The 13,794-nt window shown below is 34.9% G+C and overlaps 1 protein-coding gene across 17 annotated transcripts in view; it reads left to right on the top strand.

Moving 5' to 3' along the window:
- The window catches only part of TCF4 (transcription factor 4), a 406,802-nt gene that overhangs the window by 309,505 nt on the left and 83,503 nt on the right, over nucleotides 1-13,794 (top strand). The window lies entirely within an intron of this gene.

Raw genomic sequence — 13,794 nt, 5'->3', positions numbered from 1 at the left:
ACTTGACAGAAAAAGAAATTGTTTATAGTAAATGTGCCTTTCAGCTTTCTCTCATGCCTTCTCCCAAAAGGACTGATTAGGATGTAATAATTGGGGATGATAGCAGGAGGAAGACGACAATTCCATTTAATTAAAGATAATTTATTTTACTTTAACTTGGTGATGTCCCACATGAATAAGAGTAGATTTAGCAGATAGATTTATTAATGGGTACTGACATCTCAGTTGACATAAAAAGCAAACATTTTCTTTCCTCATTGTTTTTATTGTGTCTCAGCACCTGAAACTGCTGTCATCCCACTTCCCTTTCTGTTCTGTACGGCTGTGGATATTTTCACAAGAGAGACAATTCTAGATTCACCATTACTTCAACTGAATGTTTGCATTTAGCTGATTTAATGTAATGAGCTACTAATATAAAAGAATGGTCTTTTTTTTCCCAAACTAAGGGTAAAATAAAATCTTCTGGAATGATAGCTGTGTGGTGCATTTTAGATTTTTCACCTTCTATTGAAAATCATGTTATTCTGTTATTTTGAGTATTTTTTTAAAAAGCTGAAGATACTTGTAAAAAATTCTTTTTCTGAACTTAAGGAATACAAAATCAGAATTTTCTTTTAGGACTATTTGATCTTGGAATATCATTGGTAATGACCAGTGCCAATGAGCTAGTCTATTACAATATTTAAGAGCTTTTCTCACAGAGAATTATGGAGAAATTAAGGCGTAAATGTGGGCAGATGTGTGATACATTCACTGTTTTCTCATGCATTTGTAAACAGATAAATGGAAATTAAGAAACACAAATTGGTTTTAGAAAAATCTGGCATAAATGTTACAAAGCTGATACTGAAATAGAGGAAAATATATGAAACACTTTTCATATGTTTTTCTCAGCCTGCATTGAAGATATCATTTTTAAAGGGCTCAGGGACATGTTCATTTTAGTTAGATACAACTTAGAATTTCATCAATTTACAAATTATGTCTATGTATGTATTTGTATCCCTTTGGCAAGTCTGTGTTCAACTTGTTTCCATCATTTTCTTTTGTCTTTGACCTCTTATCTTTTTCTTTTTCCATTTACTTATTCCAGTATCAAATTCTGTATTCCTTTTTCCTTTTTCAGTCTTATCCAATTATTTCTTCTATATGCCACATACCCTGATTTTTATTCCTTTGTTTGTTTTCCCTAGAGAGTTCTGTCCTATAGAAATCTCCAGTTTTCTCTTCTTTATTCTTCCTTCATTTTTCTCAATTCTTTTTGGCCTCTCTCAAATATTGTAACCTTCCTAATCCAAACTGTGACATTTTGCATGTCTTATCACTTTACCTTTCTAATACCTTACTTTTAGACAACAAATATTTATTAAGCATCTATGACATGGCAAGTATTGTGCTAAGCACTGGAGATAGAAAGAAAAGCAAAAAAAAAAAAAAAAGTCCCTACTCTCAGGAGGCTCACCATCTGACTTGTACATGTATTTCACTTCTGTTCCTCCTTTTCAACTATCTATTCAATTTTGCTGTTGTTTGTCACTCCATAATTCATTTTAAAAGCTAGTCCAAAGTGTTTGTGTACATACACTTAAAGGATAAAAAGGCCACAAGTTTAAATACTTTTTGTGGGTGGAGTTATCATTTTTTTTTTTATCTTAAACCTGGTTTAAACCTGGGCTTTTACCACTTTAGTAGTAATAAATATCTTCTCATGAATAAGTTGTAGTGATTTTGTGTGATGAAAGTTTTTTTGGGGGGGAATCTTTGTTTTTAGTTAACCTTTTTTCCTTCTAATCCATAGTACTTTGTGTGAAAGAGAGAAAACTAAGCTAATTCTCTAATTCTCTAATGGGCATTGCCGAGTAACTGAAGAGATAGCCTTTAGAGATGAAATGAGTTCAAGTCTCATTCCTGACAGACTGGCTCTGTGATTCCCTGCAAATAACTTACAACTCCTAGCGCCCCCAGACAATGCCAAAGTCTAAAAGTTGTAGAGAAAGTGCTGGCTTCATTGGTTCAGGAAATGCCTTATCCTAGGAGTTTTCCATTCCAAAGAAATTATAGGTCTGGTCAATATTTTCTTTTTCTTATGTACATTTTTTTCTCTTCCTTCCACTCTCCTGCTCTCTCATTCATACCTCTCCAAACTGCACTTCTCTCTCTTATAGTTCCATACACTAGCAGTGATACTAACTATTCGGTGGTGTCTGATGAGAAGTCCTTGCTGCATTGTCAGTAATGGTAGGAACACATGTTATTGGTAATTTTCTTGGAACAATGCATGGGGTGTGCTACCAGAAGTTAGAAATCAAAAGATGTTAATCAACTTAGCGACCTTATCCTCAAACTCCTGGGACCAGTTGTCTTGAGGAAACACCATGACATATGATTCAGATTGTCCAAATCTTTTATCAAAGAATCATGACTCCACATAGGAAAAGCAGGACAGAAAAACAGTCTTTATGTAGTGTAGTGATATGTCCTACCCTACTTATGGGATCATCTGAATGAACTCAGTTAGATTTTGTCATATGAAATTAATATTATTCATTTTAAGAGGGCAGCACCATAAGCTAACTTATAGAAGGGAGAAAGCGGTTAGTTTAGATAAGGATTATGAAGAATTTGTGCCTTCAAAGTAATATTCTTTTTTACTTCCCTTTCCCCTTTCTCTGTTCCTAGTTCTTTAAAATATCCTCCCTCTGCTTCATTGTTCCTTTTCCACTAGCTTTCCCATAAACCCTCATTCGCTCTTCTTCTTTAAGCACCGGTCATCTGTGTTAATGCTGTCCAGAATTCAGACTCTTTCCATCTGATTTGTCCCACTCTTTAGCAAAATCCTAGATAGGGAAGATTTGTGTGTGGCCTAGCTGTGCTCCAACAGCATCTGGAACTGAGGGGAAATGATGAAACAACCAAAACTCAAACTTCTATTTTTTTCCCCTCTCTACAGACAGCAGAATTCCCCAAAGGAAGCAGTCATGCAAAGGCTTCTGACCTTTTCCTCAGTAGGTAGTAGGAGCTAGGAGTGGGAGAAGGAAGCACAGCTTACTAAACTTGTCCAGATGTGGCTAGGTCCATGTTCCCTCTGGAGCTTGCTCATAAGTTTGAGTTTGGTCATTGGGATGGCAGGAGCAGTACAGTTCTACCTCATAACTTTCATGCCCTCCTCCCAATCTTATCCCACGCCCTCCCATTCCCAGGCAACTGTCAGGCCTCCCCAACAGACTGAGTTCCATGTAGTCGCCGTGAAGTTTTCTGTCTCCTTACTGTTTGAATTCTGTGCTGTGGTACTGCCTGCTCCTTGTCTATCAAGATTGTGGTGCTGATGTTGTCAGTCTTGTCTGACCAATCAGCAGACAACACCACAGAATGAAATTTAAACAATGCAGATGCTCAGGCACAGTGTTATTATGTTGACTGGATCACGCAGGGAAATCAGAGGTAAGGTTAGAGCCTACCAAAAGTGGTTATCCCAATCTTACTAATTTGACAACTCTTCTCCAGCTGTTCTGGGCTGCTCTGATTTGCCTTTTATCCACAACTTTTCTTTTCTCCTCCTTCTTCCTCCCCCCCCCCACAATTTTTGCCATAACTCTTTACTTTATTTACTTGTTGCTATTTTTTCTTTTTATTTGTCCATCTTTCCTTAATTTTTGCTTCCTTCTGTCACCTTCTGAATGTACCTAATTTATCTCTGACCTAGCTGATGCTCTTGATAAATGTCACCTTGTTAATGCATGCAATCACCACAGTTTTAGAGAAGATACTATACGGATTAGGACAATGTCATGATGAATTAATGGACCTCATAAGTTCTCCAACTCTGGAACCGGACAGTGAGAAATTGTAGATTCTTCAGACCATGGTTTTCCATTCATGTCATTGACTGTGATTTACTGTAATATAGAGTTTAAATCAACATTATGGTGATTTGTTTCGAATTAGGAAAGGCAAAATAAACAGACTGGAAAGAATTCTAGAGTCTAAAAAATATATTCATTAAGAATTTAGAGGAGCAAAGAAGTTGATTTTGTTTTCTTCTCGTGTTAATATTTTCCCCAATTTTAGGCTGTAAAGTTGCTTCCCAGGAGATGAAGTAATGCCATCCCTTTTTTTTTTTTTTTTTTTTTTAATTTAGTTGACCCTTTTTAAACTTAGGGCGTTTACATGGTGCTTTGTTCCCCAGCCCCATCTGGAAAATATTTAGGCTCAACTGGAATGGTAGTGCTAGAATATCATATAGGATGGAATAAAGGGAAGGAAGAAAAATGAAGAAACTTGTGTGTGTTTAGAATAAGCCAATTGTTTGTGCTAAAGCGGTCGATGGAAAAATTGGAACAAATGGCAGTATTCGGTGAATAGTATGGTCCAGATCTGTACGTTTCACCACAGAATGAGCCGTGGTTTTTAAAACTGACATTCTGTTGTGACTTTTAAATGCAAACAAATCTCTGCAAATTTCTGCCCGATCAAGTTAATAAGAAAATATATACATATAGAGGCGAGAGCCGTACGCTACTTGTAGTTCTGGCAGCATTGGAGGAAATAGGAAATGTTTTTACCTTCTGTAATACATTCCACCAACAATTGCTAGGATCTCCGCTTCTGTGAAATTTCTAGGCTTTTCTTTTTCTTATATGAAACAATGGAATGTTAAAATATGTCAGGAAATGACATATTTCATAATGATATTTTAATGAGATAACATGTTGGGATTATTTTTTCCCTAATGTCCTTGCAATTGAGGTGATGGTATGAGCAAGAAAGGACCCTAAAATAACATCCTTTCTAAAATCACTCTAGATGTGATATAAAGTTAACAGATAGGCTATTCCGAGAGATCGCCATGCAGGACTCAGACATTTTGCTTCACACCTGTACTCTTTTTTTTTTTTTTTTTTTTTAAACGTAAGCAGAAACCTTGTTGATTAACCCTAAGTGACCTTTTGCCTCTTGCTGCTCTCTGAGCTTCTGCCTTGACCAGCTAGCTCTGCCCATCTCTCTGGCTTACAGGTGGTCACTGCAGCTATGTACACTTGTTCTTGTGGTGTGCTGTGCACTTAGCATCCCAGCAAGACCTGCAATTTCATACCTCTCAAGGGGCTGGAGGGAGGGAAGGGAAGGCTGGGGGGAAGGGGGAGGGCAGAGAGAGACATGGCTGTTTGCATGTGCTTCTCTGTTTTGTAGCTCATATGGTATCAATTACTATTTGATGGTAACGCCAGGCCCTAGGCCCTTTTGCATGTTTGTCCTGTGAGAAAGATCTGGAAGAGCCGACATATGGTTTTGATTGCTTCAATTGCAGGTTGATAGAATGAACGCAGGGGAGAGGTGGGTGGGTTTTCCTTCCGGCCCTTTCCATTCTGGGTTGGTAATATGCTTCACTTGTGGAACTGGTCTTTTCATCATCTAACCCCTCCCCTTCCCCCCCTGCATTCTCTGTCCTTTCCCTCCCCCCCACCCCCAGATCACCACCAGAAACATGTGGCCCCTATTAGGAACCTGCACATGCACGCGTATTCTGCTGCTGCAATCCTAGACTCGTTCAATCTGTCAAAACCCAGAATCTGATGAGATCTAATAATTTTATGAGTTTAGAAAAATTAATTTTTATTTTGCCCCCAAATCTAGAGATATGCTTCAAAATGCCATGCTAGGTAATTGAGTGCATTTACTTAATGTACTTAAGTACATTAAAGAAAGATTTTTTTTTATCAAGTTGGTTTCATTTTAAATAGAGCATAGTTATTTCCTTATGAATGTTCCAGTGCTTATATTAGCACAGTGCCTGGCACCTAGTAAGTGCTTAATAAATAGTCCTAGATTGATTGACTGATTGAAAGTGTTCATTGACAGGTTGTTGGACCAGGTGACTTTTAAGTGTCCTTTGAAACTTATCCTTCTCACTTTTGGGTGACGGTTATACCAAGAAGTTAATAGGATTTACATGTTGGTACATTTCTGTCTTTTGTGTATTTTTTTTTGAAAGGGATATGCTGGATTTGGCTTTTGTGCTCTCTCTCTCCCATACAGGATGACTCTTCTTGCTAAACTAGAGACAGTAGGGGGTACCCAGAAAGTGTCTCCTCATTACTGATGCTCAGCAGGGATTGCATCTGTAAGTATGCCTAGGGAAGGACTAGTATTGAGGTTTGGAGAGGCAAAGAGAGAAGGGAAGGTTATAGACACATTTTTAATGTCATCCATGAAAATGTTTGTTTTAAAGCAATGTTTTCCTATACTGCTCCCAAATATGCTTGTCAGGTGCACCATTTCTACAGCTGGGTAGTTCTTGGTGGCTTTTTATTTTATGGCTATTGTATTTTTAAATCTTATTTAAATAAAACAAGAAATTCAAATAGGTTTACAAGTTAATGAGGAATCTTACTTGGAAATGTTACTCAACCTTCTTCATATTATACTGAAAAACAAAAAAAAATCTATAATTAAAAATATTTAATTTTGCAATGTGTGAATTAAAATGTCCAGGTATTTTATAGTGTTTCTAGTAACCAGTCAGGACATTTTTTTCATATTTTTTCCTCATCACTAGTTGAGCAATTGAGCCTCTTCTGTGTATGCAAAACAATGAGAAGAATGAAAAATCAAGAGTATCTGAAAGGGAGATATTCTGCATAAAATACATAAAAATTTCATGGAGGAAAATTATCTCCAGTCCTACAGTGACTATTTATTACTTTATTGCATATTAGTTTAGGATTGTTTTTCCTCTCTCTCTTTCTCTCTAGCACTGACATAAAACAATGCAGAACAGATAATTTTTGAATATTTTTAATGTCTTGATCACCATTACAGTTTTGCTATTTTTAATATATTTAAATTTTAATAAATACATTTCTTTTAGATGACCTAGTTAAAGAATTTTCTCCAAATGTCAGAAGAGAGAGAGAGAGAGAGAGAGAGAGAGAGAGAGAGAGAGAGAGAGAGAGAGAGAGAGAGAGAGAGAGAGGGAGTAGTAACTAATAAGCTTACTGCCCTCACAATTTTTTCTCTTTTATTAGATATTTATTGAATAATAACATCTTAATCCGTAATTCTCTTTTGCAACTGAAACTTTACATTTATACCTGGCCTTTCGGCCAGTATCAGTTCTTTAGATTCATATGCATGTAACATGCTTCCTATTCACAGCTTTGATGGATCCTACAGAATTGAGAGGGGGGGTGAGACTTATGGCAGATTCTATGGAATGAGACTTGGGAGCATATCTTGGGAAATGTGGAGTTATTATATGGGTTACTTGATAGTTGATTTTGAAGAACACTTTGAATCCTTTAATCCATAACTCCATCAAGATTTGGAATGAGAAGGAAGAGGTGATTTTGGAGAGAGGGTTATTGGGGAATCTTGGCTCTGAAAAATATTTGGTGGGAATCATGTCTAATCTACTTCCTTTCACACACATCAAGTAGTGTGAGAGAATGTTTATGCTTAGGTATCTGGGGACAAGAATGAGTTGTTGGATGTTATTTTTTTTTACATTTGCTCCAAAACAGTATAAACAGTATACTTGCATCATAGAAAATGTAGACAAGTAGGCATGTTTTATTTTTCACCTTCTATGACTTAGAAAAGTCATTTTAACATCATCTAACATCTTGTCCATGCCTATGAAATAATACTGTAACTCAGATAATCATAACATATGATCAGATTTATCTACATGTCATTGACCCCCCAAAAAATACTACAAGAAAAATTTTAATAACCTTTAAATTCTCATGGAAGTTTTTCATTAATAAGAAAACTATAACCCAAACCATAGGTATCAGAGAGCCTACTAGGCATGTATAATACACATGACCAAACCTTTGGATATTGGAGTTTTTAACCTGGGATCTGTGACCTTGATTTTTACATCTTAATAATTTTATTCTCATGTAATTGATTTTTAAAATAATACTCTGTATTTTATTGTATATATTTAAAAACATTCTGAGGAGTTTATAAGCTTTTCAGACTGCCAGTAGGGGCCTATGATACAAAAATGGTAAGGATTCCTTTTATAAGATCTATCTCTTAAATTCCAGGATGCTTCTCTTATTAGCTTACTTTTTCCCCTTCTCTGTCCTGCTGTATCTCTCCTTCGTTGTCTCTCTTCCTCTTTACTCCTGGCCCTTCTCCCTCCTTTCTTCTCCCTCTTCCTGTTTCTCTCATCTTCTTTCTCTCTTACCCCACCTCTCATATACATATTCATACATAAATAAAAATAAATTAAATATTTTTATTCAAATTTATGTAAAAAAATCAAATGACCAAAGAAAATCAGCTAATTGCTATTTAAATTTCTTTTCTCTAAAGAACTGCAAATTACTAACAACCATAGGAAAGAATGTTTCAAATCATTAATAATAAGAGACATGAAAAAGTGTTCTTGAGTTTCACTCCATACCTAGTGAGTTAGCAGAAATGAAAAAAAAAGATGAGAATGGTCTATGCTATAGGGCTTGTGGGAAGATAGGCATAGTAGGTGGATCTTGGAATTAGTATGACCTCTTTAGAAAGAATTTTGGGTTTATGCAAATAAAATAACCAAACCATCTATATCATTTGCCCTAGAGATTAGGCAGGTAAAGAAGATATATATATATACGAAAGGCCCAATATTCACCAAAATATTTAGCAGCACTTTTTGTGGTAGTGAGGAATTGGAAACAAAGTTGATACCTAGTGGTTGGGGAATAGGTAAAGAAATTGTTATGCATGGATGTAATAGAATATACTAGAAGAAAGGGCAAATATAGTGAATATAGAAAAGCTTGGAAAGACTTGCCTTAACTGATGCAAAGTAAGCAGACACAAGAAAACAATATTAAAAATGACTGCAATAATATAAAGGGGGAGTGGACCACAAAACAATTTTTTAAATGGATTCATAAAATTACAGAAAACTAACGTGGTCCTAAAGAAGAAAGATGAGGAGAAACTTTATCCTTATTTCTTTGCAGGGCAATCCACAGATGTGGAATTTTATTGCAATATATTATTAGATTTTTCCCTCAATGTATTGTATGATCATGCTGATTTTTTTTAATGTCTGCACTTTTTTTCTCTTAAAACATTATTTGTCCTTCCTAGCTGTGTAATTCTGGGTAAGTCATTTAACCCCAATTGCCTTGGGGGTTGGGTGGGGACACATTATTTCTCCTATGGAATGGATCTCTGAGTGAACAGAAGGAGGGTTAAACAGGCAAATGTAGGTGATGTAAAGAAAAAAAAGTCAGGACTTTGAAAAGTCCATGCTTTTATTGATTTTTGTATTCCTTCTGTAGTTGCAGGTCACAAGTCCATTGTGCCTTTATGTTTGGCAATTATTAGTTGCTCTGGGGGAAAAAATCATTTAAACTGAGATTTTATACTCATTTTTTAGGACTAGCTCTTGACAATTTATAAATTGTTAATAAATATTCCCATCTTCACAAGAAAGAAATTGCTTTTTTTTAAAGGGAAACATCAATTAAGAGCAGGAAGACAGAGTTCATCAACTTAAAAACTCTACTTAGAATTCATGAGTTTTAAATTTTGAACAAGATTTCGACCTTTCAGAGATTGAAGGTTTAGGTCTTTTTGTTTTGAATTTTTTTTAACTGTTTGCAAATCATGACTTCCTGTTTCTAAGGAAAAAAACCCTCAAAGGAAAGACTCAGCAGGCTTCCCGGACATCAAATAGTTCTTGCAAAACAACGTTCTGATGACTTACATGTAAATAAATCAGAAACATATGAATTAAACTTCCCTCAAAATGCATATGGGTTTAAAAATGAAGAGAAGAAGTGCTGAGGAAATGTGTTTTGGGTTTTGCTCAGCCTATGACATTTGAAAAATAGTTTGAGACACTTAACAAACTCAAGACATGGTGGGGCTTACCCATCTTTAATATTAACATCCCAATTCAATGAAACATCAATTTACCATGTGTTTGAATATGAACCACCCTTGGCTTCTTCCCTACATACGTAATTTTTTAAGCTCACAAAAGTAATATTGCAGAGCAATATTAGACTTTTTCTAACTTGTTTTGTCACAACTCTCTTCCTCTGTCCTACCTCCAAAAATATTACAGAGCATGTTACTCTAAGAGATGTCATATCATGATGATATGACCATCACCTCTGTAAGCATTTGGAAACTAAAGAAAATCCTTATTAAGAAACTAAACCCATTGTTAACAATATTTTGTAAAAAAAAAAAAAAAAAAACATGATAAAAGCTTACTGGAAAGAGATAGTCAGTGGACAATAAATTTTTTTTTCAATAAATGGCTAAATGATACCATTCCCTTGATTTTCTAGATGAGTGAAGTGAGGGATGTAGTAGGAAATGAAAGTTATATAAAATTTAAAAGTATCAACAAATACTTTAAATTTAAATTTGAATTTAAAACTATCCTATTGGTAGTATAAAAGATACACTGTTTCATAATGCCAAACTTTGGATATGACTTTAGCATTACTGAGCTTTGCTAAACTATATGGAATTATAGTCAATGGAGACTCAATGGAGAACAATCCTGTTCTCCAAATGAACATGATTATTATCATAAATTTTGAAATCAATGATCATTGTAGGGTCAAAATAGCCCTTACATTCTAGCTTTTTTTTAAATATCATCTTATTCAGCAGTAGACTCAAAGTATAGGAACAGAACAGAGAGAAAGTAATATGCAGGGGCTTCATTTTATCTTACTGAGATTTTGAAGGAGCACTGTTATTACTTGTGAACTGGGTATTGCTATAATTTACAAATTTGAAATGATTGAAAAAAAAATTTGTTATATTATTGCTTTTTGACAGTTATTTGCAGGAACTATTTTTAAAGTATTGTTGTATTTTCCCCGTTTTCTTTTAATTTAAAGTAAAAATTAACAGGAAAACATTCCTTTTCTTGCATCATTTTTAGCAATAGTGGGCAATGTGGTTCAAAATCTTTGAATTTAGAGTCAGGATTTTAGCTTAAATCCCATTTCTGCTGATAACAATCCATGATATGTTAGACAAATCACTCCTCCTTTCTGAACTTCATTTCTCTAATCTGTAAAATGTGGAAATTGGATCTATAATCCCATGCTAAAGAGTTATCAAGCATCCATTTACCCAGGCAAAGCATCATGCAGAGTCCGAATGTAGATTAATAAGTATAAAGCTTCACTAAAGGTATATGCAATCTAGTTGGGGAAACATACACATCTATTATATAATAGATAATATTACACATTGTGTGGTAAATGCTAAATCAGTGATAAAGGCAATAAAGGTATATTACTTAAGAGTTTGGCGTGATGTTTGGGCATTAGAATCATTGAAGAAGGATTCTTAGAGGAAGTGACAATAGAATTAGGTCTTAAATCAGGGAGAACTGCGTGTGAATCCTGCCTCAAACACTCCCTATCAGTGTGGCCACTGATGGAATGTCTTACCCTAGTTTTCTCATATAAAATGGGGATAATGATAGCAACCACCGTATAGGGCTGTTGTGAGGATCCAATGTTTGTGTATGAGTATATTTACATTTATTATCATTCTATTTATCTGTACACACACACACACATATACATGTGTATGTATATATATATATATATACACACACATATATGTATTTTTATAATATGAAAGTGAATACATGTATATGTATACATACATGGTGTTTTATTGTGTATACAGAGAGGAAGAGAAATTTTATCTATAAAGCATTTCATAGACCCCAAAGTAGACCCTAAATGCTATCTATTATTAAAATAAATTTACTTCTTAATAGAGAAGAAAGAACTTTCTAGATTGCATGATTCATCTGAAGTAGAGATTTTTATCTAGAACAAGAAAGACTTGGGAGGAAGACACATCAGGTATCTCCTATAGTTGAAAGGCTATCACATTAAAAAAGGAATGGAACTTGATAATCTTGACCCCAGAAAGCAGAACTAGGAGCAATGGGGTGGGGAATAGTGTGTGTGTGGGGGGGGGAGGTTACTAAGAGGCAAAATATGCTTGACATAAAGAAAGAAAAAGAAATTCCTAACCAACGTGTCCAAAAGTAAAATTAGACTGACTTGGGAGATAGTGGAGATCTTTAAGGAAAAAGTAGGTGAACATTCATTGAAGTTGTAAAGAGGATTTATTTTCAAAAATGAGTTGGATAAGATAGCCTCTTTGGTCACTTCCAGTTCTGGAATTTATATTGCCTATTAATTCTCCTTAAGCAATAAAGAACAAAATGACTCCCATTAGAGAGAATTGATAAAGATGCATCAAATCTTACCTATCCTATAATTGATTACCTGTGATTGCTTTGTAGATGTCTACTCCAGTTTGACAGTTTTTGTTCTTGAAGAGGACTATGACATCAGGGAAGTGATGCCCTGATATGCAAGAACTTGAATTGAGCTCTTTAGTTATTAGGTACTAAATAGAAAGAATGATATAGATATCACAAAGTCTGCATAGATCAAGGATGTTGACTCTCTCTTGCATGGGAACTTCTGCATGTTCTGGGAGTGTGAGGCCATGAAATCATACCATGATAGTCTCTTCATCTTAGCTATGTTGTATAAGAACAGAGATTCCTCCCCACATGCAGTACTCAAGAAGAAGCAGCATTTCATTTCATCAAATAAATAAATACCTACATACACGTACATATATATGTATGTATATGTAAACACCTCTTCATAAGCCTACATACTCTTAAGCTAGGTGTGCTGACAAATGTTGCCTAAACTTTATACATTTCTGTATACTAACGATGCAAAAATCAGTCAATTTATTTGAGTTGTGTTTCTGTGATTTATCCATTTCTCAAGAAATTGGTTATGTGTATAGTTCAGTAGACATATTCCATTCTGGTCCTTCTGGTTTATTCCAATCAAAGCTTCCCAAAATCGCTTTGATCTCATATTCATTTTCCTTTTCATTCCAATGATACTTTGCTTTTAAAAATTTCCCTCTGTTCAGAGATTATAAGGCAGGGACATTTCTTGTTTAAAAAAAAAATTACTTCTATCTCCTATAGTATTATCACCCATAAAATAATATATTGGTTAATATAAAAAATGCATTTTAGCACTATATTTTGTTGGACCCCTTGTTTCAGTCATGTCATACCCTAACCCCATTTGGGATTTTCTTGGCAAAGATACTGGATTAATCTGTAAGTTTCTTCTCCAGCTCATTTTATGGATGAGGAAAATGAGGCAACTAGAGTTAAATGGCTTGCCTATGGTCACCCAGGCTAGTAAGTATCTAAGGCAAGATATGAATTTAAAGCAATGAGTCTTCCATCAGTCAGGCCCTATCATTCTCCAGGCCCATATTCTATTCACTGTACTACCTTGATGCCCCTTTAACACTATGAGTTGTTCTACTATCAATGTTATTATCCCCATTTTTATTAAAATAAAAATTGAACTATGTTAAGGAACTAGACCAAAGTAACAAGTGACAAGGTCTCCTAGAATCCTAGCCAAAAGTTTTTTTTTTCCCCAAATCACTGGTTGTTATTAATTATGCCTGATTAGTATTAGTTCAGTTAATTTGAACACTGTCACCAATAAATCAAGGACAGGTTTCTTCTCTCTGAATTCTTTAGTTTTGTTGTTTTCAAGCCAAAAGACTAGTTTCTTTACCCTCTACTCACACCTTACAAATTAAGCCATTGATTACAAAGAAATCTGAGCAGAAGTGTGTAATTAAGTAAATAAAAATTCATCACTATCCCTAGAAAGACAACTCAAAGTACAAATGCTAGTGACACATTTTCTTTGTATATGAAGGACA

The sequence above is a fragment of the Sminthopsis crassicaudata genome, chromosome 1, assembly GCF_048593235.1.
Source record: "Sminthopsis crassicaudata isolate SCR6 chromosome 1, ASM4859323v1, whole genome shotgun sequence".
NCBI lineage: Eukaryota > Metazoa > Chordata > Mammalia > Dasyuromorphia > Dasyuridae > Sminthopsis > Sminthopsis crassicaudata.
Note: the sequence above shows the minus strand (reverse complement) of the source record. Positions and strands in the feature narration are given on the sequence as shown.